This window comes from Osmerus mordax, chromosome 11, assembly GCF_038355195.1.
Source record: "Osmerus mordax isolate fOsmMor3 chromosome 11, fOsmMor3.pri, whole genome shotgun sequence".
Taxonomy (NCBI): Eukaryota; Metazoa; Chordata; class Actinopteri; order Osmeriformes; family Osmeridae; genus Osmerus; species Osmerus mordax.
In genome coordinates, this window is record NC_090060.1 from 460,825 (window position 1) to 486,427 (window position 25,603).

The 25,603-nt window shown below is 48.7% G+C and overlaps 41 non-coding genes across 41 annotated transcripts; all 41 read left to right on the forward strand.

Moving 5' to 3' along the window:
- The first annotated feature begins 929 nt into the window (after nucleotides 1-929).
- Nucleotides 930-1,002, forward strand: trnav-cac (transfer RNA valine (anticodon CAC)). The gene has a single exon. It is a non-coding gene; the product is annotated as a tRNA-Val (tRNA).
- Nucleotides 1,003-1,339: 337 nt separating this feature from the next.
- On the forward strand, nucleotides 1,340-1,412 carry trnav-aac (transfer RNA valine (anticodon AAC)). The gene has a single exon. It is a non-coding gene; the product is annotated as a tRNA-Val (tRNA).
- A 682-nt stretch (nucleotides 1,413-2,094) lies between these two features.
- trnav-cac (transfer RNA valine (anticodon CAC)) lies at nucleotides 2,095-2,167 on the forward strand. Its single transcript has one exon. It is a non-coding gene; the product is annotated as a tRNA-Val (tRNA).
- A 336-nt stretch (nucleotides 2,168-2,503) lies between these two features.
- trnav-aac (transfer RNA valine (anticodon AAC)) lies at nucleotides 2,504-2,576 on the forward strand. The gene has a single exon. It is a non-coding gene; the product is annotated as a tRNA-Val (tRNA).
- A 672-nt stretch (nucleotides 2,577-3,248) lies between these two features.
- On the forward strand, nucleotides 3,249-3,321 carry trnav-cac (transfer RNA valine (anticodon CAC)). Its single transcript has one exon. It is a non-coding gene; the product is annotated as a tRNA-Val (tRNA).
- Nucleotides 3,322-3,657: 336 nt separating this feature from the next.
- trnav-aac (transfer RNA valine (anticodon AAC)) lies at nucleotides 3,658-3,730 on the forward strand. Its single transcript has one exon. It is a non-coding gene; the product is annotated as a tRNA-Val (tRNA).
- A 672-nt stretch (nucleotides 3,731-4,402) lies between these two features.
- trnav-cac (transfer RNA valine (anticodon CAC)) lies at nucleotides 4,403-4,475 on the forward strand. Its single transcript has one exon. It is a non-coding gene; the product is annotated as a tRNA-Val (tRNA).
- A 337-nt stretch (nucleotides 4,476-4,812) lies between these two features.
- Nucleotides 4,813-4,885, forward strand: trnav-aac (transfer RNA valine (anticodon AAC)). Its single transcript has one exon. It is a non-coding gene; the product is annotated as a tRNA-Val (tRNA).
- Nucleotides 4,886-5,567: 682 nt separating this feature from the next.
- Nucleotides 5,568-5,640, forward strand: trnav-uac (transfer RNA valine (anticodon UAC)). Its single transcript has one exon. It is a non-coding gene; the product is annotated as a tRNA-Val (tRNA).
- A 1,079-nt stretch (nucleotides 5,641-6,719) lies between these two features.
- Nucleotides 6,720-6,792, forward strand: trnav-cac (transfer RNA valine (anticodon CAC)). The gene has a single exon. It is a non-coding gene; the product is annotated as a tRNA-Val (tRNA).
- Nucleotides 6,793-7,129: 337 nt separating this feature from the next.
- trnav-aac (transfer RNA valine (anticodon AAC)) lies at nucleotides 7,130-7,202 on the forward strand. Its single transcript has one exon. It is a non-coding gene; the product is annotated as a tRNA-Val (tRNA).
- A 682-nt stretch (nucleotides 7,203-7,884) lies between these two features.
- On the forward strand, nucleotides 7,885-7,957 carry trnav-cac (transfer RNA valine (anticodon CAC)). Its single transcript has one exon. It is a non-coding gene; the product is annotated as a tRNA-Val (tRNA).
- A 337-nt stretch (nucleotides 7,958-8,294) lies between these two features.
- On the forward strand, nucleotides 8,295-8,367 carry trnav-aac (transfer RNA valine (anticodon AAC)). Its single transcript has one exon. It is a non-coding gene; the product is annotated as a tRNA-Val (tRNA).
- A 687-nt stretch (nucleotides 8,368-9,054) lies between these two features.
- On the forward strand, nucleotides 9,055-9,127 carry trnav-cac (transfer RNA valine (anticodon CAC)). The gene has a single exon. It is a non-coding gene; the product is annotated as a tRNA-Val (tRNA).
- Nucleotides 9,128-9,464: 337 nt separating this feature from the next.
- Nucleotides 9,465-9,537, forward strand: trnav-aac (transfer RNA valine (anticodon AAC)). Its single transcript has one exon. It is a non-coding gene; the product is annotated as a tRNA-Val (tRNA).
- Nucleotides 9,538-10,201: 664 nt separating this feature from the next.
- trnav-cac (transfer RNA valine (anticodon CAC)) lies at nucleotides 10,202-10,274 on the forward strand. Its single transcript has one exon. It is a non-coding gene; the product is annotated as a tRNA-Val (tRNA).
- Nucleotides 10,275-10,611: 337 nt separating this feature from the next.
- On the forward strand, nucleotides 10,612-10,684 carry trnav-aac (transfer RNA valine (anticodon AAC)). Its single transcript has one exon. It is a non-coding gene; the product is annotated as a tRNA-Val (tRNA).
- Nucleotides 10,685-11,366: 682 nt separating this feature from the next.
- Nucleotides 11,367-11,439, forward strand: trnav-cac (transfer RNA valine (anticodon CAC)). The gene has a single exon. It is a non-coding gene; the product is annotated as a tRNA-Val (tRNA).
- A 336-nt stretch (nucleotides 11,440-11,775) lies between these two features.
- Nucleotides 11,776-11,848, forward strand: trnav-aac (transfer RNA valine (anticodon AAC)). Its single transcript has one exon. It is a non-coding gene; the product is annotated as a tRNA-Val (tRNA).
- Nucleotides 11,849-12,520: 672 nt separating this feature from the next.
- Nucleotides 12,521-12,593, forward strand: trnav-cac (transfer RNA valine (anticodon CAC)). The gene has a single exon. It is a non-coding gene; the product is annotated as a tRNA-Val (tRNA).
- A 337-nt stretch (nucleotides 12,594-12,930) lies between these two features.
- trnav-aac (transfer RNA valine (anticodon AAC)) lies at nucleotides 12,931-13,003 on the forward strand. Its single transcript has one exon. It is a non-coding gene; the product is annotated as a tRNA-Val (tRNA).
- Nucleotides 13,004-13,685: 682 nt separating this feature from the next.
- On the forward strand, nucleotides 13,686-13,758 carry trnav-uac (transfer RNA valine (anticodon UAC)). The gene has a single exon. It is a non-coding gene; the product is annotated as a tRNA-Val (tRNA).
- Nucleotides 13,759-14,095: 337 nt separating this feature from the next.
- On the forward strand, nucleotides 14,096-14,168 carry trnav-aac (transfer RNA valine (anticodon AAC)). The gene has a single exon. It is a non-coding gene; the product is annotated as a tRNA-Val (tRNA).
- Nucleotides 14,169-14,850: 682 nt separating this feature from the next.
- trnav-cac (transfer RNA valine (anticodon CAC)) lies at nucleotides 14,851-14,923 on the forward strand. Its single transcript has one exon. It is a non-coding gene; the product is annotated as a tRNA-Val (tRNA).
- A 337-nt stretch (nucleotides 14,924-15,260) lies between these two features.
- On the forward strand, nucleotides 15,261-15,333 carry trnav-aac (transfer RNA valine (anticodon AAC)). Its single transcript has one exon. It is a non-coding gene; the product is annotated as a tRNA-Val (tRNA).
- Nucleotides 15,334-15,997: 664 nt separating this feature from the next.
- On the forward strand, nucleotides 15,998-16,070 carry trnav-cac (transfer RNA valine (anticodon CAC)). Its single transcript has one exon. It is a non-coding gene; the product is annotated as a tRNA-Val (tRNA).
- A 337-nt stretch (nucleotides 16,071-16,407) lies between these two features.
- On the forward strand, nucleotides 16,408-16,480 carry trnav-aac (transfer RNA valine (anticodon AAC)). The gene has a single exon. It is a non-coding gene; the product is annotated as a tRNA-Val (tRNA).
- Nucleotides 16,481-17,162: 682 nt separating this feature from the next.
- Nucleotides 17,163-17,235, forward strand: trnav-cac (transfer RNA valine (anticodon CAC)). Its single transcript has one exon. It is a non-coding gene; the product is annotated as a tRNA-Val (tRNA).
- Nucleotides 17,236-17,572: 337 nt separating this feature from the next.
- On the forward strand, nucleotides 17,573-17,645 carry trnav-aac (transfer RNA valine (anticodon AAC)). The gene has a single exon. It is a non-coding gene; the product is annotated as a tRNA-Val (tRNA).
- Nucleotides 17,646-18,327: 682 nt separating this feature from the next.
- On the forward strand, nucleotides 18,328-18,400 carry trnav-cac (transfer RNA valine (anticodon CAC)). Its single transcript has one exon. It is a non-coding gene; the product is annotated as a tRNA-Val (tRNA).
- A 337-nt stretch (nucleotides 18,401-18,737) lies between these two features.
- Nucleotides 18,738-18,810, forward strand: trnav-aac (transfer RNA valine (anticodon AAC)). Its single transcript has one exon. It is a non-coding gene; the product is annotated as a tRNA-Val (tRNA).
- Nucleotides 18,811-19,487: 677 nt separating this feature from the next.
- trnav-cac (transfer RNA valine (anticodon CAC)) lies at nucleotides 19,488-19,560 on the forward strand. The gene has a single exon. It is a non-coding gene; the product is annotated as a tRNA-Val (tRNA).
- Nucleotides 19,561-19,897: 337 nt separating this feature from the next.
- Nucleotides 19,898-19,970, forward strand: trnav-aac (transfer RNA valine (anticodon AAC)). Its single transcript has one exon. It is a non-coding gene; the product is annotated as a tRNA-Val (tRNA).
- A 682-nt stretch (nucleotides 19,971-20,652) lies between these two features.
- Nucleotides 20,653-20,725, forward strand: trnav-cac (transfer RNA valine (anticodon CAC)). The gene has a single exon. It is a non-coding gene; the product is annotated as a tRNA-Val (tRNA).
- Nucleotides 20,726-21,062: 337 nt separating this feature from the next.
- On the forward strand, nucleotides 21,063-21,135 carry trnav-aac (transfer RNA valine (anticodon AAC)). Its single transcript has one exon. It is a non-coding gene; the product is annotated as a tRNA-Val (tRNA).
- A 677-nt stretch (nucleotides 21,136-21,812) lies between these two features.
- On the forward strand, nucleotides 21,813-21,885 carry trnav-cac (transfer RNA valine (anticodon CAC)). Its single transcript has one exon. It is a non-coding gene; the product is annotated as a tRNA-Val (tRNA).
- Nucleotides 21,886-22,566: 681 nt separating this feature from the next.
- trnav-cac (transfer RNA valine (anticodon CAC)) lies at nucleotides 22,567-22,639 on the forward strand. Its single transcript has one exon. It is a non-coding gene; the product is annotated as a tRNA-Val (tRNA).
- Nucleotides 22,640-22,976: 337 nt separating this feature from the next.
- trnav-aac (transfer RNA valine (anticodon AAC)) lies at nucleotides 22,977-23,049 on the forward strand. Its single transcript has one exon. It is a non-coding gene; the product is annotated as a tRNA-Val (tRNA).
- A 667-nt stretch (nucleotides 23,050-23,716) lies between these two features.
- Nucleotides 23,717-23,789, forward strand: trnav-cac (transfer RNA valine (anticodon CAC)). The gene has a single exon. It is a non-coding gene; the product is annotated as a tRNA-Val (tRNA).
- Nucleotides 23,790-24,486: 697 nt separating this feature from the next.
- Nucleotides 24,487-24,559, forward strand: trnav-cac (transfer RNA valine (anticodon CAC)). The gene has a single exon. It is a non-coding gene; the product is annotated as a tRNA-Val (tRNA).
- A 337-nt stretch (nucleotides 24,560-24,896) lies between these two features.
- Nucleotides 24,897-24,969, forward strand: trnav-aac (transfer RNA valine (anticodon AAC)). The gene has a single exon. It is a non-coding gene; the product is annotated as a tRNA-Val (tRNA).
- The last annotated feature ends 634 nt before the right edge of the window (nucleotides 24,970-25,603 follow it).

The following is a 25,603-nucleotide window of genomic DNA, read 5'->3' on the forward strand; positions in this document are numbered from 1 at the left end:
TCAAGGATTGGGAAAGGTTGCTTAGGACAATCTCATTTGTTGCTAGCTTGCTGAAGAAGAGTATCAACTAGTTCATGAGCCGAAATGCCCATGTCAAGATTTTAAATGTGTGTCCTTGTTCTGTTTCCTTGTTACTTGCGTGTTTGTGTGTGTACTGGGCTTCTGTCTTTCAGGAGTTGTGAGTTTCAGTAGTGTAGCGGTTATCACGTTCGCTTAACACTCGAAAGGTCCCCGGTTCGAGACCGGGCGGAAACTTCTGCGTCTTTCCTCGGTTTTCGTCCAATGGCGATCCTCTCGAGAGTAGTTAATGTCCCATGTAGTCCCAATGTCCCAAGAAGTCCCATGATTCAGTGGAGTTGATATGTCATTCTTTGAAATGGGAAGTCAGCTACCCTGGTGCAACTTGTGCGGATTCGCCTTTTAAGCCGTTCCGTTGTTTCTACCAGTCGGTAGAATCCCGTTCAGCAAGATTACCATGAATGTCATGGGCCAAGGACCTTTGTTACTTCTGAGACCTTCAGACCAGTCGTTCGCGATCCTAGTCCCACCTGCCCTGCCCTGCCCTGCCCTGCATGTTTGAGATGTTTCCCTGCTCCAACACACCCGATTCAAATAAGTGGGTCGTTATGTAGCTCTCTAGAAGCCTGGTAACGAACATGCATTTGAATCAGGTGTGTTGGAGCCAAGAAACCTCAAAAAACATGCAGGACAGGGGTTCCCTGAGGACAGGGTTAAGAACCACTGATCTAAAGCATGCTGGCCTGAGGACAAGGGTTGAGAACCACTGCCTTAGACCGTCTCAGTGCCCGCTGACTTGTTGAAGAACCATATCAACTGGTTCATGAGCCCAAATGCCCATTTGACATGATAAAGGCGTGTCCTTGTTTGTGTGGGTGTGCAGTGAGATTCTGTTGCTTGGTTAGGAAGAAGTTTCCGTAGTGTAGTGGTTATCACGTTCGCCTCACACGCGAAAGGTCCCCGGTTCGAGACCGGGCGGAAACATGTCCCCTTTTATCAGCAGTCTCGTAAATAATTGATGCATTGTCGACAGTTACGAGTTTGTTGGAGTACCCTGGTGCCACATGCTCCGTCGTTTTCTGTAGAGCTTGGTAAGGGTCCAATCAGGTCTAACGCATGCAGAGCAGGGAAACCTGAGGTCCAGGATTGGGAAAGGTTGCTTTGGACAATCTCATTTGTTGCTAGCTTGCTGAAGAAGAGTATCAACTAGTTCATGAGCCGAAATGCCCATGTCAAGATTTTAAATGTGTGTCCTTGTTCTGTTTCCTTGTTACTTGCGTGTTTGTGTGTGCACTGGGCTTCTGTCTTTCAGGAGTTGGCAGTTTCCGTAGTGTAGCGGTTATCACGTTCGCTTAACACGCGAAAGGTCCCCGGTTCGAGACCGGGCGGAAACTTCTGCGTCTTTCCTCGGTTTTCGTCCAATGGCGATCCTCTCGAGAGTAGTGAATGTCCCATGTAGTCCCAATGTCCCAAGAAGTCCCATGATTCAGTGGAGTTGACATGTCATTCTTTGAAATGGGAAGTCAGCTACCCTGGTGCAACTTGTGCGGATTCGCCTTTTAAGCCGTTCCGTTGTTTCTACCAGTCGGTAGAATCCCGTTCAGCAAGATTACCATGAATGTCATGGGCCAAGGACCTTTGTTACTTCTGAGAACTTCAGACCAGTCGTTCGCGATCCTAGTCCCACCTGCCCTGCCCTGCCCTGCATGTTTGAGATGTTTCCCTGCTCCAACACACCCGATTCAAATAAGTGGGTTGTTATGTAGCTCTCTAGAAGCCTGGTAACGAACATGCATTTGAATCAGGTGTGTTGGAGCCAAGAAACCTCTAAAAACATGCAGGACAGGGGTTCCCTGAGGACAGGGTTAAGAACCACTGATCTAAAGCATGCTGGCCTGAGGACAAGGGTTGAGAACCACTGCCTTAGACCGTCTCAGTGCCCGCTGACTTGTTGAAGAACCATATCAACTGGTTCATGAGCCCAAATGCCCATTTGACATGATAAAGGCGTGTCCTCGTTCTGTGTCCTTGTTTGTGTGGGTGTGCAGTGAGATTTTGTTGTTTGGTTAGGAAGAAGTTTCCGTAGTGTAGTGGTTATCACGTTCGCCTCACACGCGAAAGGTCCCCGGTTCGAGACCGGGCGGAAACATGTCCCCTTTTATCAGCAGTCTCGTAAATAATTGATGCATTGTCGACAGTTAGAGTTTGTTGGAGTACCCTGGTGCCACATGCTCCGTCGTTTTCTGTAGAGCTTGGTAAGGGTCCAATCAGGTCTAACGCATGCAGAGCAGGGAAACCTGAGGTCCAGGATTGGGAAAGGTTGCTTAGGACAATCTCATTTGTTGCTAGCTTGCTGAAGAAGAGTATAAACTAGTTCATGAGCCGAAAGGCCCATGTCGAGATTTTAAATGTGTGTCCTTGTTCTGTTGCCTTGTTACTTGCGTGTTTGTGTGTGCACTGGGCTTCTGTCTTTCAGGAGTTGGCAGTTTCCGTAGTGTAGCGGTTATCACGTTCGCTTAACACGCGAAAGGTCCCCGGTTTGAGACCGGGCGGAAACTTCTGCGTCTTTCCTCGGTTTTCGTCCAATGGCGATCCTCTCGAGAGTAGTGAATGTCCCATGTAGTCCCAATGTCCCAAGAAGTCCCATGATTCAGTGGAGTTGACATGTCATTCTTTGAAATGGGAAGTCAGCTACCCTGGTGCAACTTGTGCGGATTCGCCTTTAAAGCCGTTCCGTTGTTTCTACCAGTCGGTAGAATCCCGTTCAGCAAGATTACCATGAATGTCATGGGCCAAGGACCTTTGTTACTTCTGAGACCTTCAGACCAGTCGTTCGCGATTCTGGTCCCACCTGCCCTGCATGTTTGAGATGTTTCCCTGCTCCAACACACCCGATTCAAATAAGTGGGTCGTTATGTAGCTCTCTAGAAGCCTGGTAACGAACATGCATTTGAATCAGGTGTGTTGGAGCCAAGAAACCTCTAAAAACATGCAGGACAGGGGTTCCCTGAGGACAGGGTTAAGAACCACTGATCTAAAGCATGCTGGCCTGAGGACAAGGGTTGAGAACCACTGCCTTAGACCGTCTCAGTGCCCGCTGACTTGTTGAAGAACCATATCAACTGGTTCATGAGCCCAAATGCCCATTTGACATGATAAAGGCGTGTCCTCGTTCTGTGTCCTTGTTTGTGTGGGTGTGCAGTGAGATTCTGTTGTTTGGTTAGGAAGAAGTTTCCGTAGTGTAGTGGTTATCACGTTCGCCTCACACGCGAAAGGTCCCCGGTTCGAGACCGGGCGGAAACATGTCCCCTTTTATCAGCAGTCTCGTAAATAATTGATGCATTGTCGACAGTTAGAGTTTGTTGGAGTACCCTGGTGCCACATGCTCCGTCGTTTTCTGTAGAGCTTGGTAAGGGTCCAATCAGGTCTAACGCATGCAGAGCAGGGAAACCTGAGGTCCAGGATTGGGAAAGGTTGCTTAGGACAATCTCATTTGTTGCTAGCTTGCTGAAGAAGAGTATAAACTAGTTCATGAGCCGAAAGGCCCATGTCGAGATTTTAAATGTGTGTCCTTGTTCTGTTGCCTTGTTACTTGCGTGTTTGTGTGTGCACTGGGCTTCTGTCTTTCAGGAGTTGGCAGTTTCCGTAGTGTAGCGGTTATCACGTTCGCTTAACACGCGAAAGGTCCCCGGTTTGAGACCGGGCGGAAACTTCTGCGTCTTTCCTCGGTTTTCGTCCAATGGCGATCCTCTCGAGAGTAGTGAATGTCCCATGTAGTCCCAATGTCCCAAGAAGTCCCATGATTCAGTGGAGTTGACATGTCATTCTTTGAAATGGGAAGTCAGCTACCCTGGTGCAACTTGTGCGGATTCGCCTTTAAAGCCGTTCCGTTGTTTCTACCAGTCGGTAGAATCCCGTTCAGCAAGATTACCATGAATGTCATGGGCCAAGGACCTTTGTTACTTCTGAGACCTTCAGACCAGTCGTTCGCGATTCTGGTCCCACCTGCCCTGCATGTTTGAGATGTTTCCCTGCTCCAACACACCCGATTCAAATAAGTGGGTCGTTATGTAGCTCTCTAGAAGCCTGGTAACGAACATGCATTTGAATCAGGTGTGTTGGAGCCAAGAAACCTCTAAAAACATGCAGGACAGGGGTTCCCTGAGGACAGGGTTAAGAACCACTGATCTAAAGCATGCTGGCCTGAGGACAAGGGTTGAGAACCACTGCCTTAGACCGTCTCAGTGCCCGCTGACTTGTTGAAGAACCATATCAACTGGTTCATGAGCCCAAATGCCCATTTGACATGATAAAGGCGTGTCCTCGTTCTGTGTCCTTGTTTGTGTGGGTGTGCAGTGAGATTCTGTTGTTTGGTTAGGAAGAAGTTTCCGTAGTGTAGTGGTTATCACGTTCGCCTCACACGCGAAAGGTCCCCGGTTCGAGACCGGGCGGAAACATGTCCCCTTTTATCAGCAGTCTCGTAAATAATTGATGCATTGTCGACAGTTACGAGTTTGTTGGAGTACCCTGGTGCCACATGCTCCGTCGTTTTCTGTAGAGCTTGGTAAGGGTCCAATCAGGTCTAACGCATGCAGAGCAGGGAAACCTGAGGTCCAGGATTGGGAAAGGTTGCTTTGGACAATCTCATTTGTTGCTAGCTTGCTGAAGAAGAGTATCAACTAGTTCATGAGCCGAAATGCCCATGTCAAGATTTTAAATGTGTGTCCTTGTTCTGTTTCCTTGTTACTTGCGTGTTTGTGTGTGCACTGGGCTTCTGTCTTTCAGGAGTTGGCAGTTTCCGTAGTGTAGCGGTTATCACGTTCGCTTAACACGCGAAAGGTCCCCGGTTCGAGACTGGGGGGAAACTTCTGCGTCTTTCCTCGGTTTTCGTCCAATGGCGATCCTCTCGAGAGTAGTGAATGTCCCATGTAGTCCCAATGTCCCAAGAAGTCCCATGATTCAGTGGAGTTGACATGTCATTCTTTGAAATGGGAAGTCAGCTACCCTGGTGCAACTTGTGCGGATTCGCCTTTTAAGCCGTTCCGTTGTTTCTACCAGTCGGTAGAATCCCGTTCAGCAAGATTACCATGAATGTCATGGGCCAAGGACCTTTGTTACTTCTGAGACCTTCAGACCAGTCGTTCGCGATCCTAGTCCCACCTGCCCTGCCCTGCCCTGCATGTTTGAGATGTTTCCCTGCTCCAACACACCCGATTCAAATAAGTGGGTCGTTATGTAGCTCTCTAGAAGCCTGGTAACGAACATGCATTTGAATCAGGTGTGTTGGAGCCAAGAAACCTCAAAAAACATGCAGGACAGGGGTTCCCTGAGGACAGGGTTAAGAACCACTGATCTAAAGCATGCTGGCCTGAGGACAAGGGTTGAGAACCACTGCCTTAGACCGTCTCAGTGCCCGCTGACTTGTTGAAGAACCATATCAACTGGTTCATGAGCCCAAATGCCCATTTGACATGATAAAGGCGTGTCCTCGTTCTGTGTCCTTGTTTGTGTGGGTGTGCAGTGAGATTCTGTTGTTTGGTTAGGAAGAAGTTTCCGTAGTGTAGTGGTTATCACGTTCGCTTTACACGCGAAAGGTCCCCGGTTCGAGACCGGGCGGAAACATGTCCCCTTTTATCAGCAGTCTCGTAAATAATTGATGCATTGTCGACAGTTACGAGTTTGTTGGAGTACCCTGGTGCCACATGCTCCGTCGTTTTCTGTAGAGCTTGGTAAGGGTCCAATCAGGTATAACGCATGCAGAGCAGGGAAACCTGAGGTCAAGGATTGGGAAAGGTTGCTTAGGACAATCTCATTTGTTGCTAGCTTGCTGAAGAAGAGTATCAACTAGTTCATGAGCCGAAATGCCCATGTCAAGATTTTAAATGTGTGTCCTTGTTCTGTTTCCTTGTTACTTGCGTGTTTGTGTGTGTACTGGGCTTCTGTCTTTCAGGAGTTGTGAGTTTCAGTAGTGTAGCGGTTATCACGTTCGCTTAACACTCGAAAGGTCCCCGGTTCGAGACCGGGCGGAAACTTCTGCGTCTTTCCTCGGTTTTCGTCCAATGGCGATCCTCTCGAGAGTAGTTAATGTCCCATGTAGTCCCAATGTCCCAAGAAGTCCCATGATTCAGTGGAGTTGATATGTCATTCTTTGAAATGGGAAGTCAGCTACCCTGGTGCAACTTGTGCGGATTCGCCTTTTAAGCCGTTCCGTTGTTTCTACCAGTCGGTAGAATCCCGTTCAGCAAGATTACCATGAATGTCATGGGCCAAGGACCTTTGTTACTTCTGAGAACTTCAGACCAGTCGTTCGCGATCCTAGTCCCACCTGCCCTGCCCTGCCCTGCATGTTTGAGATGTTTCCCTGCTCCAACACACCCGATTCAAATAAGTGGGTCGTTATGTAGCTCTCTAGAAGCCTGGTAACGAACATGCATTTGAATCAGGTGTGTTGGAGCCAAGAAACCTCAAAAAACATGCAGGACAGGGGTTCCCTGAGGACAGGGTTAAGAACCACTGATCTAAAGCATGCTGGCCTGAGGACAAGGGTTGAGAACCACTGCCTTAGACCGTCTCAGTGCCCGCTGATTTGTTGAAGAACCATATCAACTGGTTCATGAGCCCAAATGCCCATTTGACATGATAAAGGCGTGTCCTTGTTTGTGTGGGTGTGCAGTGAGATTCTGTTGCTTGGTTAGGAAGAAGTTTCCGTAGTGTAGTGGTTATCACGTTCGCCTCACACGCGAAAGGTCCCCGGTTCGAGACCGGGCGGAAACATGTCCCCTTTTATCAGCAGTCTCGTAAATAATTGATGCATTGTCGACAGTTACGAGTTTGTTGGAGTACCCTGGTGCCACATGCTCCGTCGTTTTCTGTAGAGCTTGGTAAGGGTCCAATCAGGTCTAACGCATGCAGAGCAGGGAAACCTGAGGTCCAGGATTGGGAAAGGATGCTTTGGACAATCTCATTTGTTGCTAGCTTGCTGAAGAAGAGTATCAACTAGTTCATGAGCCGAAATGCCCATGTCAAGATTTTAAATGTGTGTCCTTGTTCTGTTTCCTTGTTACTTGCGTGTTTGTGTGTGCACTGGGCTTCTGTCTTTCAGGAGTTGGCAGTTTCCGTAGTGTAGCGGTTATCACGTTCGCTTAACACGCGAAAGGTCCCCGGTTCGAGACCGGGCGGAAACTTCTGCGTCTTTCCTCGGTTTTCGTCCAATGGCGATCCTCTCGAGAGTAGTGAATGTCCCATGTAGTCCCAATGTCCCAAGAAGTCCCATGATTCAGTGGAGTTGACATGTCATTCTTTGAAATGGGAAGTCAGCTACCCTGGTGCAACTTGTGCGGATTCGCCTTTTAAGCCGTTCCGTTGTTTCTACCAGTCGGTAGAATCCCGTTCAGCAAGATTACCATGAATGTCATGGGCCAAGGACCTTTGTTACTTCTGAGACCTTCAGACCAGTCGTTCGCGATCCTAGTCCCACCTGCCCTGCCCTGCCCTGCATGTTTGAGATGTTTCCCTGCTCCAACACACCCGATTCAAATAAGTGGGTCGTTATGTAGCTCTCTAGAAGCCTGGTAACGAACATGCATTTGAATCAGGTGTGTTGGAGCCAAGAAACCTCAAAAAACATGCAGGACAGGGGTTCCCTGAGGACAGGGTTAAGAACCACTGATCTAAAGCATGCTGGCCTGAGGACAAGGGTTGAGAACCACTGCCTTAGACCGTCTCAGTGCCCGCTGACTTGTTGAAGAACCATATCAACTGGTTCATGAGCCCAAATGCCCATTTGACATGATAAAGGCGTGTCCTCGTTCTGTGTCCTTGTTTGTGTGGGTGTGCAGTGAGATTCTGTTGATTGGTTAGGAAGAAGTTTCCGTAGTGTAGTGGTTATCACGTTCGCCTCACACGCGAAAGGTCCCCGGTTCGAGACCGGGCGGAAACATGTCCCCTTTTATCAGCAGTCTCGTAAATAATTGATGCATTGTCGACAGTTACGAGTTTGTTGGAGTACCCTGGTGCCACATGCTCCGTCGTTTTCTGTAGAGCTTGGTAAGGGTCCAATCAGGTATAACGCATGCAGAGCAGGGAAACCTGAGGTCAAGGATTGGGAAAGGTTGCTTAGGACAATCTCATTTGTTGCTAGCTTGCTGAAGAAGAGTATCAACTAGTTCATGAGCCGAAATGCCCATGTCAAGATTTTAAATGTGTGTCCTTGTTCTGTTTCCTTGTTACTTGCGTGTTTGTGTGTGTACTGGGCTTCTGTCTTTCAGGAGTTGTGAGTTTCAGTAGTGTAGCGGTTATCACGTTCGCTTAACACTCGAAAGGTCCCCGGTTCGAGACCGGGCGGAAACTTCTGCGTCTTTCCTCGGTTTTCGTCCAATGGCGATCCTCTCGAGAGTAGTTAATGTCCCATGTAGTCCCAATGTCCCAAGAAGTCCCATGATTCAGTGGAGTTGATATGTCATTCTTTGAAATGGGAAGTCAGCTACCCTGGTGCAACTTGTGCGGATTCGCCTTTTAAGCCGTTCCGTTGTTTCTACCAGTCGGTAGAATCCCGTTCAGCAAGATTACCATGAATGTCATGGGCCAAGGACCTTTGTTACTTCTGAGAACTTCAGACCAGTCGTTCGCGATCCTAGTCCCACCTGCCCTGCCCTGCCCTGCCCTGCATGTTTGAGATGTTTCCCTGCTCCAACACACCCGATTCAAATAAGTGGGTCGTTATGTAGCTCTCTAGAAGCCTGGTAACGAACATGCATTTGAATCAGGTGTGTTGGAGCCAAGAAACCTCTAAAAACATGCAGGACAGGGGTTCCCTGAGGACAGGGTTAAGAACCACTGATCTAAAGCATGCTGGCCTGAGGACAAGGGTTGAGAACCACTGCCTTAGACCGTCTCAGTGCCCGCTGATTTGTTGAAGAACCATATCAACTGGTTCATGATCCCAAATGCCCATTTGACATGATAAAGGCGTGTCCTCATTCTGTGTCCTTGTTTGTGTGGGTGTGCAGTGAGATTCTGTTGTTTGGTTAGGAAGAAGTTTCCGTAGTGTAGTGGTTATCACGTTCGCCTCACACGCGAAAGGTCCCCGGTTCGAGACCGGGCGGAAACATGACCCCTTTTATCAGCAGTCTCGTAAATAATTGATGCATTGTCGACAGTTACGAGTTTGTTGGAGTACCCTGGTGCCACATGCTCTGTCGTTTTCTGTAGAGCTTGGTAAGGGTCCAATCAGGTCTAACGCATGCAGAGCAGGGAAACCTGAGGTCCAGGATTGGGAAAGGTTGCTTTGGACAATCTCATTTGTTGCTAGCTTGCTGAAGAAGAGTATCAACTAGTTCATGAGCCGAAATGCCCATGTCAAGATTTTAAATGTGTGTCCTTGTTCTGTTTCCTTGTTACTTGCGTGTTTGTGTGTGCACTGGGCTTCTGTCTTTCAGGAGTTGGCAGTTTCTGTAGTGTAGCGGTTATCACGTTCGCTTAACACGCGAAAGGTCCCCGGTTCGAGACCGGGGGGAAACTTCTGCGTCTTTCCTCGGTTTTCGTCCAATGGCGATCCTCTCGAGAGTAGTGAATGTCCCATGTAGTCCCAATGTCCCAAGAAGTCCCATGATTCAGTGGAGTTGACATGTCATTGTTTGAAATGGGAAGTCAGCTACCCTGGTGCAACTTGTGCGGATTCGCCTTTTAAGCCGTTCCGTTGTTTCTACCAGTCGGTAGAATCCCGTTCAGCAAGATTACCATGAATGTCATGGGCCAAGGACCTTTGTTACTTCTGAGACCTTCAGACCAGTCGTTCGCGATCCTAGTCCCACCTGCCCTGCCCTGCATGTTTGAGATGTTTCCCTGCTCCAACACACCCGATTCAAATAAGTGGGTCGTTATGTAGCTCTCTAGAAGCCTGGTAACGAACATGCATTTGAATCAGGTGTGTTGGAGCCAAGAAACCTTTAAAAACATGCAGGACAGGGGTTCCCTGAGGACAGGGTTAAGAACCACTGATCTAAAGCATGCTGGCCTGAGGACAAGGGTTGAGAACCACTGCCTTAGACCGTCTCAGTGCCCGCTGACTTGTTGAAGAACCATATCAACTGGTTCATGAGCCCAAATGCCCATTTGACATGATAAAGGCGTGTCCTTGTTTGTGTGGGTGTGCAGTGAGATTCTGTTGCTTGGTTAGGAAGAAGTTTCCGTAGTGTAGTGGTTATCACGTTCGCCTCACACGCGAAAGGTCCCCGGTTCGAGACCGGGCGGAAACATGTCCCCTTTTATCAGCAGTCTCGTAAATAATTGATGCATTGTCGACAGTTACGAGTTTGTTGGAGTACCCTGGTGCCACATGCTCCGTCGTTTTCTGTAGAGCTTGGTAAGGGTCCAATCAGGTCTAACGCATGCAGAGCAGGGAAACCTGAGGTCCAGGATTGGGAAAGGTTGCTTTGGACAATCTCATTTGTTGCTAGCTTGCTGAAGAAGAGTATCAACTAGTTCATGAGCCGAAATGCCCATGTCAAGATTTTAAATGTGTGTCCTTGTTCTGTTTCCTTGTTACTTGCGTGTTTGTGTGTGCACTGGGCTTCTGTCTTTCAGGAGTTGGCAGTTTCCGTAGTGTAGCGGTTATCACGTTCGCTTAACACGCGAAAGGTCCCCGGTTCGAGACCGGGCGGAAACTTCTGCGTCTTTCCTCGGTTTTCGTCCAATGGCGATCCTCTCGAGAGTAGTGAATGTCCCATGTAGTCCCAATGTCCCAAGAAGTCCCATGATTCAGTGGAGTTGACATGTCATTCTTTGAAATGGGAAGTCAGCTACCCTGGTGCAACTTGTGCGGATTCGCCTTTTAAGCTGTTCCGTTGTTTCTACCAGTCGGTAGAATCCCGTTCAGCAAGATTACCATGAATGTCATGGGCCAAGGACCTTTGTTACTTCTGAGAACTTCAGACCAGTCGTTCGCGATCCTAGTCCCACCTGCCCTGCCCTGCCCTGCATGTTTGAGATGTTTCCCTGCTCCAACACACCCGATTCAAATAAGTGGGTCGTTATGTAGCTCTCTAGAAGCCTGGTAACGAACATGCATTTGAATCAGGTGTGTTGGAGCCAAGAAACCTCTAAAAACATGCAGGACAGGGGTTCCCTGAGGACAGGGTTAAGAACCACTGATCTAAAGCATGCTGGCCTGAGGACAAGGGTTGAGAACCACTGCCTTAGACCGTCTCAGTGCCCGCTGACTTGTTGAAGAACCATATCAACTGGTTCATGAGCCCAAATGCCCATTTGACATGATAAAGGCGTGTCCTCGTTCTGTGTCCTTGTTTGTGTGGGTGTGCAGTGAGATTTTGTTGTTTGGTTAGGAAGAAGTTTCCGTAGTGTAGTGGTTATCACATTCGCCTCACACGCGAAAGGTCCCCGGTTCGAGACCGGGCGGAAACATGTCCCCTTTTATCAGCAGTCTCGTAAATAATTGATGCATTGTCGACAGTTAGAGTTTGTTGGAGTACCCTGGTGCCACATGCTCCGTCGTTTTCTGTAGAGCTTGGTAAGGGTCCAATCAGGTCTAACGCATGCAGAGCAGGGAAACCTGAGGTCCAGGATTGGGAAAGGTTGCTTAGGACAATCTCATTTGTTGCTAGCTTGCTGAAGAAGAGTATAAACTAGTTCATGAGCCGAAAGGCCCATGTCGAGATTTTAAATGTGTGTCCTTGTTCTGTTGCCTTGTTACTTGCGTGTTTGTGTGTGCACTGGGCTTCTGTCTTTCAGGAGTTGGCAGTTTCCGTAGTGTAGCGGTTATCACGTTCGCTTAACACGCGAAAGGTCCCCGGTTTGAGACCGGGCGGAAACTTCTGCGTCTTTCCTCGGTTTTCGTCCAATGGCGATCCTCTCGAGAGTAGTGAATGTCCCATGTAGTCCCAATGTCCCAAGAAGTCCCATGATTCAGTGGAGTTGACATGTCATTCTTTGAAATGGGAAGTCAGCTACCCTGGTGCAACTTGTGCGGATTCGCCTTTAAAGCCGTTCCGTTGTTTCTACCAGTCGGTAGAATCCCGTTCAGCAAGATTACCATGAATGTCATGGGCCAAGGACCTTTGTTACTTCTGAGACCTTCAGACCAGTCGTTCGCGATTCTGGTCCCACCTGCCCTGCATGTTTGAGATGTTTCCCTGCTCCAACACACCCGATTCAAATAAGTGGGTCGTTATGTAGCTCTCTAGAAGCCTGGTAACGAACATGCATTTGAATCAGGTGTGTTGGAGCCAAGAAACCTCTAAAAACATGCAGGACAGGGGTTCCCTGAGGACAGGGTTAAGAACCACTGATCTAAAGCATGCTGGCCTGAGGACAAGGGTTGAGAACCACTGCCTTAGACCGTCTCAGTGCCCGCTGACTTGTTGAAGAACCATATCAACTGGTTCATGAGCCCAAATGCCCATTTGACATGATAAAGGCGTGTCCTCGTTCTGTGTCCTTGTTTGTGTGGGTGTGCAGTGAGATTCTGTTGTTTGGTTAGGAAGAAGTTTCCGTAGTGTAGTGGTTATCACGTTCGCCTCACACGCGAAAGGTCCCCGGTTCGAGACCGGGCGGAAACATGTCCCCTTTTATCAGCAGTCTCGTAAATAATTGATGCATTGTCGACAGTTACGAGTTTGTTGGAGTACCCTGGTGCCACATGCTCCGTCGTTTTCTGTAGAGCTTGGTAAGGGTCCAATCAGGTCTAACGCATGCAGAGCAGGGAAACCTGAGGTCCAGGATTGGGAAAGGTTGCTTTGGACAATCTCATTTGTTGCTAGCTTGCTGAAGAAGAGTATCAACTAGTTCATGAGCCGAAATGCCCATGTCAAGATTTTAAATGTGTGTCCTTGTTCTGTTTCCTTGTTACTTGCGTGTTTGTGTGTGCACTGGGCTTCTGTCTTTCAGGAGTTGGCAGTTTCCGTAGTGTAGCGGTTATCACGTTCGCTTAACACGCGAAAGGTCCCCGGTTCGAGACTGGGGGGAAACTTCTGCGTCTTTCCTCGGTTTTCGTCCAATGGCGATCCTCTCGAGAGTAGTGAATGTCCCATGTAGTCCCAATGTCCCAAGAAGTCCCATGATTCAGTGGAGTTGACATGTCATTCTTTGAAATGGGAAGTCAGCTACCCTGGTGCAACTTGTGCGGATTCGCCTTTTAAGCCGTTCCGTTGTTTCTACCAGTCGGTAGAATCCCGTTCAGCAAGATTACCATGAATGTCATGGGCCAAGGACCTTTGTTACTTCTGAGACCTTCAGACCAGTCGTTCGCGATCCTAGTCCCACCTGCCCTGCCCTGCCCTGCATGTTTGAGATGTTTCCCTGCTCCAACACACCCGATTCAAATAAGTGGGTCGTTATGTAGCTCTCTAGAAGCCTGGTAACGAACATGCATTTGAATCAGGTGTGTTGGAGCCAAGAAACCTCAAAAAACATGCAGGACAGGGGTTCCCTGAGGACAGGGTTAAGAACCACTGATCTAAAGCATGCTGGCCTGAGGACAAGGGTTGAGAACCACTGCCTTAGACCGTCTCAGTGCCCGCTGACTTGTTGAAGAACCATATCAACTGGTTCATGAGCCCAAATGCCCATTTGACATGATAAAGGCGTGTCCTCGTTCTGTGTCCTTGTTTGTGTGGGTGTGCAGTGAGATTCTGTTGTTTGGTTAGGAAGAAGTTTCCGTAGTGTAGTGGTTATCACGTTCGCTTTACACGCGAAAGGTCCCCGGTTCGAGACCGGGCGGAAACATGTCCCCTTTTATCAGCAGTCTCGTAAATAATTGATGCATTGTCGACAGTTACGAGTTTGTTGGAGTACCCTGGTGCCACATGCTCCGTCGTTTTCTGTAGAGCTTGGTAAGGGTCCAATCAGGTATAACGCATGCAGAGCAGGGAAACCTGAGGTCAAGGATTGGGAAAGGTTGCTTAGGACAATCTCATTTGTTGCTAGCTTGCTGAAGAAGAGTATCAACTAGTTCATGAGCCGAAATGCCCATGTCAAGATTTTAAATGTGTGTCCTTGTTCTGTTTCCTTGTTACTTGCGTGTTTGTGTGTGTACTGGGCTTCTGTCTTTCAGGAGTTGTGAGTTTCAGTAGTGTAGCGGTTATCACGTTCGCTTAACACTCGAAAGGTCCCCGGTTCGAGACCGGGCGGAAACTTCTGCGTCTTTCCTCGGTTTTCGTCCAATGGCGATCCTCTCGAGAGTAGTTAATGTCCCATGTAGTCCCAATGTCCCAAGAAGTCCCATGATTCAGTGGAGTTGATATGTCATTCTTTGAAATGGGAAGTCAGCTACCCTGGTGCAACTTGTGCGGATTCGCCTTTTAAGCCGTTCCGTTGTTTCTACCAGTCGGTAGAATCCCGTTCAGCAAGATTACCATGAATGTCATGGGCCAAGGACCTTTGTTACTTCTGAGAACTTCAGACCAGTCGTTCGCGATCCTAGTCCCACCTGCCCTGCCCTGCCCTGCATGTTTGAGATGTTTCCCTGCTCCAACACACCCGATTCAAATAAGTGGGTCGTTATGTAGCTCTCTAGAAGCCTGGTAACGAACATGCATTTGAATCAGGTGTGTTGGAGCCAAGAAACCTCTAAAAACATGCAGGACAGGGGTTCCCTGAGGACAGGGTTAAGAACCACTGATCTAAAGCATGCTGGCCTGAGGACAAGGGTTGAGAACCACTGCCTTAGACCGTCTCAGTGCCCGCTGATTTGTTGAAGAACCATATCAACTGGTTCATGATCCCAAATGCCCATTTGACATGATAAAGGCGTGTCCTCATTCTGTGTCCTTGTTTGTGTGGGTGTGCAGTGAGATTCTGTTGTTTGGTTAGGAAGAAGTTTCCGTAGTGTAGTGGTTATCACGTTCGCCTCACACGCGAAAGGTCCCCGGTTCGAGACCGGGCGGAAACATGACCCCTTTTATCAGCAGTCTCGTAAATAATTGATGCATTGTCGACAGTTACGAGTTTGTTGGAGTACCCTGGTGCCACATGCTCTGTCGTTTTCTGTAGAGCTTGGTAAGGGTCCAATCAGGTCTAACGCATGCAGAGCAGGGAAACCTGAGGTCCAGGATTGGGAAAGGTTGCTTTGGACAATCTCATTTGTTGCTAGCTTGCTGAAGAAGAGTATCAACTAGTTCATGAGCCGAAATGCCCATGTCAAGATTTTAAATGTGTGTCCTTGTTCTGTTTCCTTGTTACTTGCGTGTTTGTGTGTGCACTGGGCTTCTGTCTTTCAGGAGTTGGCAGTTTCTGTAGTGTAGCGGTTATCACGTTCGCTTAACATGCGAAAGGTCCCCGGTTCGAGACCGGGGGGAAACTTCTGCGTCTTTCCTCGGTTTTCGTCCAATGGCGATCCTCTCGAGAGTAGTGAATGTCCCATGTAGTCCCAATGTCCCAAGAAGTCCCATGATTCAGTGGAGTTGACATGTCATTCTTTGAAATGGGAAGTCAGCTACCCTGGTGCAACTTGTGCGGATTCGCCTTTTAAGCCGTTCCGTTGTTTCTACCAGTCGGTAGAATCCCGTTCAGCAAGATTACCATGAATGTCATGGGCCAAGGACCTTTGTTACTTCTGAGACCTTCAGACCAGTCGTTCGCGATCCTAGTCCCACCTGCCCTGCCCTGCATGTTTGAGATGTTTCCCTGCTCCAACACACCCGATTCAAATAAGTGGGTCGTTATGTAGCTCTCTAGAAGCCTGGTAACGAACATGCATTTGAATCAGGTGTGTTGGAGCCAAGAAACCTTTAAAAACATGCAGGACAGGGGTTCCCTGAGGACAGGTTTAAGAACCACTGATCTAAAGCATGCTGGCCTGAGGACAAGGGTTGAGAACCACTGCCTTAGACCGTCTCAGTGCCCGCTGACTTGTTGAAGAACCATATCAACTGGTTCATGAGCCCAAATGCCCATTTGACATGATAAAGGCGTGTCCTTGTTTGTGTGGGTGTGCAGTGAGATTCTGTTGCTTGGTTAGGAAGAAGTTTCCGTAGTGTAGTGGTTATCACGTTCGCCTCACACGCGAAAGGTCCCCGGTTCGAGACCGGGCGGAAACATGTCCCCTTTTATCAGCAGTCTCGTAAATAATTGATGCATTGTCGACAGTTACGAGTTTGTTGGAGTACCCTGGTGCCACATGCTCCGTCGTTTTCTGTAGAGCTTGGTAAGGGTCCAATCAGGTCTAACGCATGCAGAGCAGGGAAACCTGAGGTCCAGGATTGGGAAAGGTTGCTTTGGACAATCTCATTTGTTGCTAGCTTGCTGAAGAAGAGTATCAACTAGTTCATGAGCCGAAATGCCCATGTCAAGATTTTAAATGTGTGTCCTTGTTCTGTTTCCTTGTTACTTGCGTGTTTGTGTGTGCACTGGGCTTCTGTCTTTCAGGAGTTGGCAGTTTCTGTAGTGTAGCGGTTATCACGTTCGCTTAACACGCGAAAGGTCCCCGGTTCGAGACCGGGCGGAAACTTCTGCGTCTTTCCTCGGTTTTCGTCCAATGGCGATCCTCTCGAGAGTAGTGAATGTCCCATGTAGTCCCAATGTCCCAAGAAGTCCCATGATTCAGTGGAGTTGACATGTCATTCTTTGAAATGGGAAGTCAGCTACCCTGGTGCAACTTGTGCGGATTCGCCTTTTAAGCCGTTCCGTTGTTTCTACCAGTCGGTAGAATCCCGTTCAGCAAGATTACCATGAATGTCATGGGCCAAGGACCTTTGTTACTTCTGAGACCTTCAGACCAGTCGTTCGCGATCCTAGTCCCACCTGCCCTGCCCTGCCCTGCATGTTTGAGATGTTTCCCTGCTCCAACACACCCGATTCAAATAAGTGGGTCGTTATGTAGCTCTCTAGAAGCCTGGTAACGAACATGCATTTGAATCAGGTGTGTTGGAGCCAAGAAACCTCAAAAAACATGCAGGACAGGGGTTCCCTGAGGACAGGGTTAAGAACCACTGATCTAAAGCATGCTGGCCTGAGGACAAGGGTTGAGAACCACTGCCTTAGACCGTCTCAGTGCCCGCTGACTTGTTGAAGAACCATATCAACTGGTTCATGAGCCCAAATGCCCATTTGACATGATAAAGGCGTGTCCTCGTTCTGTGTCCTTGTTTGTGTGGGTGTGCAGTGAGATTCTGTTGTTTGGTTAGGAAGAAGTTTCCGTAGTGTAGTGGTTATCACGTTCGCCTCACACGCGAAAGGTCCCCGGTTCGAGACCGGGCGGAAACATGTCCCCTTTTATCAGCAGTCTCGTAAATAATTGATGCATTGTCGACAGTTACGAGTTTGTTGGAGTACCCTGGTGCCACATGCTCCGTCGTTTTCTGTAGAGCTTGGTAAGGGTCCAATCAGGTATAACGCATGCAGAGCAGGGAAACCTGAGGTCAAGGATTGGGAAAGGTTGCTTAGGACAATCTCATTTGTTGCTAGCTTGCTGAAGAAGAGTATCAACTAGTTCATGAGCCGAAATGCCCATGTCAAGATTTTAAATGTGTGTCCTTGTTCTGTTTCCTTGTTACTTGCGTGTTTGTGTGTGTACTGGGCTTCTGTCTTTCAGGAGTTGTGAGTTTCAGTAGTGTAGCGGTTATCACGTTCGCTTAACACTCGAAAGGTCCCCGGTTCGAGACCGGGCGGAAACTTCTGCGTCTTTCCTCGGTTTTCGTCCAATGGCGATCCTCTCGAGAGTAGTTAATGTCCCATGTAGTCCCAATGTCCCAAGAAGTCCCATGATTCAGTGGAGTTGATATGTCATTCTTTGAAATGGGAAGTCAGCTACCCTGGTGCAACTTGTGCGGATTCGCCTTTTAAGCCGTTCCGTTGTTTCTACCAGTCGGTAGAATCCCGTTCAGCAAGATTACCATGAATGTCATGGGCCAAGGACCTTTGTTACTTCTGAGAACTTCAGACCAGTCGTTCGCGATCCTAGTCCCACCTGCCCTGCCCTGCCCTGCATGTTTGAGATGTTTCCCTGCTCCAACACACCCGATTCAAATAAGTGGGTCGTTATGTAGCTCTCTAGAAGCCTGGTAACGAACATGCATTTGAATCAGGTGTGTTGGAGCCAAGAAACCTCTAAAAACATGCAGGACAGGGGTTCCCTGAGGACAGGGTTAAGAACCACTGATCTAAAGCATGCTGGCCTGAGGACAAGGGTTGAGAACCACTGCCTTAGACCGTCTCAGTGCCCGCTGATTTGTTGAAGAACCATATCAACTGGTTCATGATCCCAAATGCCCATTTGACATGATAAAGGCGTGTCCTCATTCTGTGTCCTTGTTTGTGTGGGTGTGCAGTGAGATTCTGTTGTTTGGTTAGGAAGAAGTTTCCGTAGTGTAGTGGTTATCACGTTCGCCTCACACGCGAAAGGTCCCCGGTTCGAGACCGGGCGGAAACATGACCCCTTTTATCAGCAGTCTCGTAAATAATTGATGCATTGTCGACAGTTACGAGTTTGTTGGAGTACCCTGGTGCCACATGCTCTGTCGTTTTCTGTAGAGCTTGGTAAGGGTCCAATCAGGTCTAACGCATGCAGAGCAGGGAAACCTGAGGTCCAGGATTGGGAAAGGTTGCTTTGGACAATCTCATTTGTTGCTAGCTTGCTGAAGAAGAGTATCAACTAGTTCATGAGCCGAAATGCCCATGTCAAGATTTTAAATGTGTGTCCTTGTTCTGTTTCCTTGTTACTTGCGTGTTTGTGTGTGCACTGGGCTTCTGTCTTTCAGGAGTTGGCAGTTTCTGTAGTGTAGCGGTTATCACGTTCGCTTAACACGCGAAAGGTCCCCGGTTCGAGACCGGGGGGAAACTTCTGCGTCTTTCCTCGGTTTTCGTCCAATGGCGATCCTCTCGAGAGTAGTGAATGTCCCATGTAGTCCCAATGTCCCAAGAAGTCCCATGATTCAGTGGAGTTGACATGTCATTGTTTGAAATGGGAAGTCAGCTACCCTGGTGCAACTTGTGCGGATTCGCCTTTTAAGCCGTTCCGTTGTTTCTACCAGTCGGTAGAATCCCGTTCAGCAAGATTACCATGAATGTCATGGGCCAAGGACCTTTGTTACTTCTGAGACCTTCAGACCAGTCGTTCGCGATCCTAGTCCCACCTGCCCTGCCCTGCATGTTTGAGATGTTTCCCTGCTCCAACACACCCGATTCAAATAAGTGGGTCGTTATGTAGCTCTCTAGAAGCCTGGTAACGAACATGCATTTGAATCAGGTGTGTTGGAGCCAAGAAACCTTTAAAAACATGCAGGACAGGGGTTCCCTGAGGACAGGGTTAAGAACCACTGATCTAAAGCATGCTGGCCTGAGGACAAGGGTTGAGAACCACTGCCTTAGACCGTCTCAGTGCCCGCTGACTTGTTGAAGAACCATATCAACTGGTTCATGAGCCCAAATGCCCATTTGACATGATAAAGGCGTGTCCTCGTTCTGTGTCCTTGTTTGTGTGGGTGTGCAGTGAGATTTTGTTGTTTGGTTAGGAAGAAGTTTCCGTAGTGTAGTGGTTATCACGTTCGCCTCACACGCGAAAGGTCCCCGGTTCGAGACCGGGCGGAAACATGTCCCCTTTTATCAGCAGTCTCGTAAATAATTGATGCATTGTCGACAGTTACGAGTTTGTTGGAGTACCCTGGTGCCACATGCTCTGTCGTTTTCTGTAGAGCTTGGTAAGGGTCCAATCAGGTCTAACGCATGCAGAGCAGGGAAACCTGAGGTCCAGGATTGGGAAAGGTTGCTTTGGACAATCTCATTTGTTGCTAGCTTGCTGAAGAAGAGTATCAACTAGTTCATGAGCCGAAATGCCCATGTCAAGATTTTAAATGTGTGTCCTTGTTCTGTTTCCTTGTTACTTGCGTGTTTGTGTGTGTACTGGGCTTCTGTCTTTCAGGAGTTGCGAGTTTCAGTAGTGTAGCGGTTATCACGTTCGCTTAACACTCGAAAGGTCCCCGGTTCGAGACCGGGCGGAAACTTCTGCGTCTTTCCTCGGTTTTCGTCCAATGGCGATCCTCTCGAGAGTAGTTAATGTCCCATGTAGTCCCAATGTCCCAAGAAGTCCCATGATTCAGTGGAGTTGATATGTCATTCTTTGAAATGGGAAGTCAGCTACCCTGGTGCAACTTGTGCGGATTCGCCTTTTAAGCCGTTCCGTTGTTTCTACCAGTCGGTAGAATCCCGTTCAGCAAGATTACCATGAATGTCATGGGCCAAGGACCTTTGTTACTTCTGAGAACTTCAGACCAGTCGTTCGCGATCCTAGTCCCACCTGCCCTGCCCTGCCCTGCATGTTTGAGATGTTTCCCTGCTCCAACACACCCGATTCAAATAAGTGGGTCGTTATGTAGCTATCTAGAAGCCTGGTAACGAACATGCATTTGAATCAGGTGTGTTGGAGCCAAGAAACCTCTAAAAACATGCAGGACAGGGGTTCCCTGAGGACAGGGTTAAGAACCACTGATCTAAAGCATGCTGGCCTGAGGACAAGGGTTGAGAACCACTGCCTTAGACCGTCTCAGTGCCCGCTGATTTGTTGAAGAACCATATCAACTGGTTCATGATCCCAAATGCCCATTTGACATGATAAAGGCGTGTCCTCATTCTGTGTCCTTGTTTGTGTGGGTGTGCAGTGAGATTCTGTTGTTTGGTTAGGAAGAAGTTTCCGTAGTGTAGTGGTTATCACGTTCGCCTCACACGCGAAAGGTCCCCGGTTCGAGACCGGGCGGAAACATGACCCCTTTTATCAGCAGTCTCGTAAATAATTGATGCATTGTCGACAGTTACGAGTTTGTTGGAGTACCCTGGTGCCACATGCTCTGTCGTTTTCTGTAGAGCTTGGTAAGGGTCCAATCAGGTCTAACGCATGCAGAGCAGGGAAACCTGAGGTCCAGGATTGGGAAAGGTTGCTTTGGACAATCTCATTTGTTGCTAGCTTGCTGAAGAAGAGTATCAACTAGTTCATGAGCCGAAATGCCCATGTCAAGATTTTAAATGTGTGTCCTTGTTCTGTTTCCTTGTTACTTGCGTGTTTGTGTGTGCACTGGGCTTCTGTCTTTCAGGAGTTGGCAGTTTCTGTAGTGTAGCGGTTATCACGTTCGCTTAACACGCGAAAGGTCCCCGGTTCGAGACCGGGGGGAAACTTCTGCGTCTTTCCTCGGTTTTCGTCCAATGGCGATCCTCTCGAGAGTAGTGAATGTCCCATGTAGTCCCAATGTCCCAAGAAGTCCCATGATTCAGTGGAGTTGACATGTCATTCTTTGAAATGGGAAGTCAGCTACCCTGGTGCAACTTGTGCGGATTCGCCTTTTAAGCCGTTCCGTTGTTTCTACCAGTCGGTAGAATCCCGTTCAGCAAGATTACCATGAATGTCATGGGCCAAGGACCTTTGTTACTTCTGAGACCTTCAGACCAGTCGTTCGCGATCCTAGTCCCACCTGCCCTGCCCTGCATGTTTGAGATGTTTCCCTGCTCCAACACACCCGATTCAAATAAGTGGGTCGTTATGTAGCTCTCTAGAAGCCTGGTAACGAACATGCATTTGAATCAGGTGTGTTGGAGCCAAGAAACCTTTAAAAACATGCAGGACAGGGGTTCCCTGAGGACAGGGTTAAGAACCACTGATCTAAAGCATGCTGGCCTGAGGACAAGGGTTGAGAACCACTGCCTTAGACCGTCTCAGTGCCCGCTGACTTGTTGAAGAACCATATCAACTGGTTCATGAGCCCAAATGCCCATTTGACATGATAAAGGCGTGTCCTCGTTCTGTGTCCTTGTTTGTGTGGGTGTGCAGTGAGATTCTGTTGCTTGGTTAGGAAGAAGTTTCCGTAGTGTAGTGGTTATCACGTTCGCCTCACACGCGAAAGGTCCCCGGTTCGAGACCGGGCGGAAACTTCTGCTTCTTTCCTCGGTTTTCGTCCAATGGCGATCCTCTCGAGAGTAGTTAATGTCCCATGTAGTCCCGAAGTCCCATGATTCAGTGGAGTTGACATGTTATTCTTTGAAATGGGAAGTCAGCTACCCTGGTGCAACTTGTGCGGATTCGCCTTTTAAGCCGTTCCATTGTTTCTACCAGTCGGTAGAATCCCGTTCAGCAAGATTACCATGAATGTCATGGGCCAAGGATCTTTGTTACTTCTGAGACCTTCAGACCAGTCGTTCGCGATCCTGGTCCCACCTGCCCTGCCCTGCCCTGCCCTGCCCTGCATGTTTGAGATGTTTCCCTGCTCCAACACACCCGATTCAAATAAGTGGGTCGTTATGTAGCTCTCTAGAAGCCTGGTAACGAACATGCATTTGAATCAGGTGTGTTGGAGCCAAGAAACCTCTAAAAACATGCAGGACAGGGGTTCCCTGAGGACAGGGTTAAGAACCACTGATCTAAAGCATGCTGGCCTGAGGACAAGGGTTGAGAACCACTGCCTTAGACCGTCTCAGTGCCCGCTGACTTGTTGAAGAACCATATCAACTGGTTCATGAGCCCAAATGCCCATTTGACACGATAAAGGCGTGTCCTCGTTCTGTGTCCTTGTTTGTGTGGGTGTGCAGTGAGATTCTGTTGTTGGTTAGGCAGAAGTTTCCGTAGTGTAGTGGTTATCACGTTCGCCTCACACGCGAAAGGTCCCCGGTTCGAGACCGGGCGGAAACATGTCCCCTTTTATCAGCAGTCTCGTAAATAATTGATGCATTGTCGACAGTTACGAGTTTGTTGGAGTACCCTGGTGCCACATGCTCCGTCGTTTTCTGTAGAGCTTGGTATGGGTCCAATCAGGTCTAACGCATGCAGAGCAGGGAAACCTGAGGTCCAGGATTGGGAAAGGTTGCTTAGGACAATCTCATTTGTTGCTAGCTTGCTGAAGAAGAGTATCAACTATTTCATGAGCCGAAATGCCCATGTCAAGATTTTAAATGTGTGTCCTTGTTCTGTTTCCTTGTTACTTGCGTGTTTGTGTGTGCACTGGGCTTCTGTCTTTCAGGAGTTGGCAGTTTCCGTAGTGTAGCGGTTATCACGTTCGCTTAACACGCGAAAGGTCCCCGGTTCGAGACCGGGTGGAAACTTCTGCGTCTTTCCTCGGTTTTCGTCCAATGGCGATCCTCTCGAGAGTAGTGAATGTCCCATGTAGTCCCAATGTCCCATGATTCAGTGGAGTTGACATGTCATTCTTTGAAATGGGAAGTCAGCTACCCTGGTGCAACTTGTGCGGATTCGCCTTTTAAGCCGTTCCGTTGTTTCTACCAGTCGGTAGAATCCTGTTCAGCAAGATTACCATGAATGTCATGGGCCAAGGACCTTTGTTACTTCTGAGACCTTCAGACCAGTCGTTCGCGATCCTAGTCCCACCTGCCCTGCCCTGCATGTTTGAGATGTTTCCCTGCTCCAACACACCCGATTCAAATAAGTGGGTCGTTTTGTAACTCTCTAGAAGCCTGGTAACAAACATGCATTTGAATCAGGTGTGTTGGAGCCAAGAAACCTCTAAAAACATGCAGGACAGGGGTTCCCTGAGGACAGGGTTAAGAACCACTGATCTAAAGCATGCTGGCCTGAGGACAAGGGTTGAGAACCACTGCCTTAGACCGTCTCAGTGCCCGCTGACTTGTTGAAGAACCATATCAACTGGTTCATGAGCCCAAATGCCCATTTGACATGATAAAGGCGTGTCCTCGTTCTGTGTCCTTGTTTGTGTGGGTGTGCAGTGAGATTCTGTTCTTTGGTTAGGAAGAAGTTTCCGTAGTGTAGTGGTTATCACGTTCGCCTCACACGCGAAAGGTCCCCGGTTCGAGACCGGGCGGAAACTTCTGCGCCTTTCCTCGGTTTTCGTCCAATGGCGATCCTCTCGAGAGTAGTGAATGTCCCATGTAGTCCCAATGTCCCAAGAAGTCCCATGATTCAGTGGAGTTGACATGTCATTCTTTGAAATGGGAAGTCAGCTACCCTGGTGCAACTTGTGCGGATTCGCCTTTTAAGCCGTTCCGTTGTTTCTACCAGTCGGTAGAATCCCGTTCAGCAAGATTACCATGAATGTCATGGGCCAAGGATCTTTGTTACTTCTGAGACCTTCAGACCAGTCGTTCGCGATCCTGGTCCCACCTGCCCTGCCCTGCCCTGCCCTGCCCTGCCCTGCATGTTTGAGATGTTTCCCTGCTCCAACACACCCGATTCAAATAAGTGGGTCGTTATGTAGCTCTCTAGAAGCCTGGTAACGAACATGCATTTGAATCAGGTGTGTTGGAGCCAAGAAACCTCTAAAAACATGCAGGACAGGGGTTCCCTGAGGACAGGGTTAAGAACCACTGATCTAAAGCATGCTGGCCTGAGGACAAGGGTTGAGAACCACTGCCCTAGACCGTCTCAGTGCCCGCTGACTTGTTGAAGAACCATATCAACTGGTTCATGAGCCCAAATGCCCATTTGACACGATAAAGGCGTGTCCTCGTTCTGTGTCCTTGTTTGTGTGGGTGTGCAGTGAGATTCTGTTGTTTGGTTAGGAAGAAGTTTCCGTAGTGTAGTGGTTATCACGTTCGCCTCACACGCGAAAGGTCCCCGGTTCGAGACCGGGCGGAAACATGTCCCCTTTTATCAGCAGTCTCGTAAATAATTGATGCATTGTCGACAGTTACGAGTTTGTTGGAGTACCCTGGTGCCACATGCTCCGTCGTTTTCTGTAGAGCTTGGTAAGGGTCCAATCAGGTCTAACGCATGCAGAGCAGGGAAACCTGAGGTCCAGGATTGGGAAACGTTGCTTAGGACAATCTCATTTGTTGCTAGCTTGCTGAAGAAGAGTATCAACTAGTTCATGAGCCGAAATGCCCATGTCAAGATTTTAAATGTGTGTCCTTGTTCTGTTTCCTTGTTACTTGCGTGTTTGTGTGTGCACTGGGCTTCTGTCTTTCAGGAGTTGGCAGTTTCCGTAGTGTAGCGGTTATCACGTTTGCTTAACACGCGAAAGGTCCCCGGTTCGAGACCGGGCGGAAACTTCTGCATCTTTCCTCGGTTTTCGTCCAATGGCGATCCTCTCGAGAGTAGTGAATGTCCCATGTAGTCCCAATGTCCCATGATTCAGTGGAGTTGACATGTCATTCTTTGAAATGGGAAGTCAGCTACCCTGGTGCAACTTGTGCGGATTCGCCTTTTAAGCCGTTCCGTTGTTTCTACCAGTCGGTAGAATCCCGTTCAGCAAGATTACCATGAATGTCATGGGCCAAGGACCTTTGTTACTTCTGAGACCTTCAGACCAGTCGTTCGCGATCCTAGTCCCACCTGCCCTGCCCTGCATGTTTGAGATGTTTCCCTGCTCCAACACACCCGATTCAAATAAGTGGGTCGTTATGTAACTCTCTAGAAGCCTGGTAACGAACATGCATTTGAATCAGGTGTGTTGGAGCCAAGAAACCTCTAAAAACATGCAGGACAGGGGTTCCCTGAGGACAGGGTTAAGAACCACTGATCTAAAGCATGCTGGCCTGAGGACAAGGGTTGAGAACCACTGCCTTAGACCGTCTCAGTGCCCGCTGACTTGTTGAAGAACCATATCAACTGGTTCATGAGCCCAAATGCCCATTTGACATGATAAAGGCGTGTCCTCGTTCTGTGTCCTTGTTTGTGTGGGTG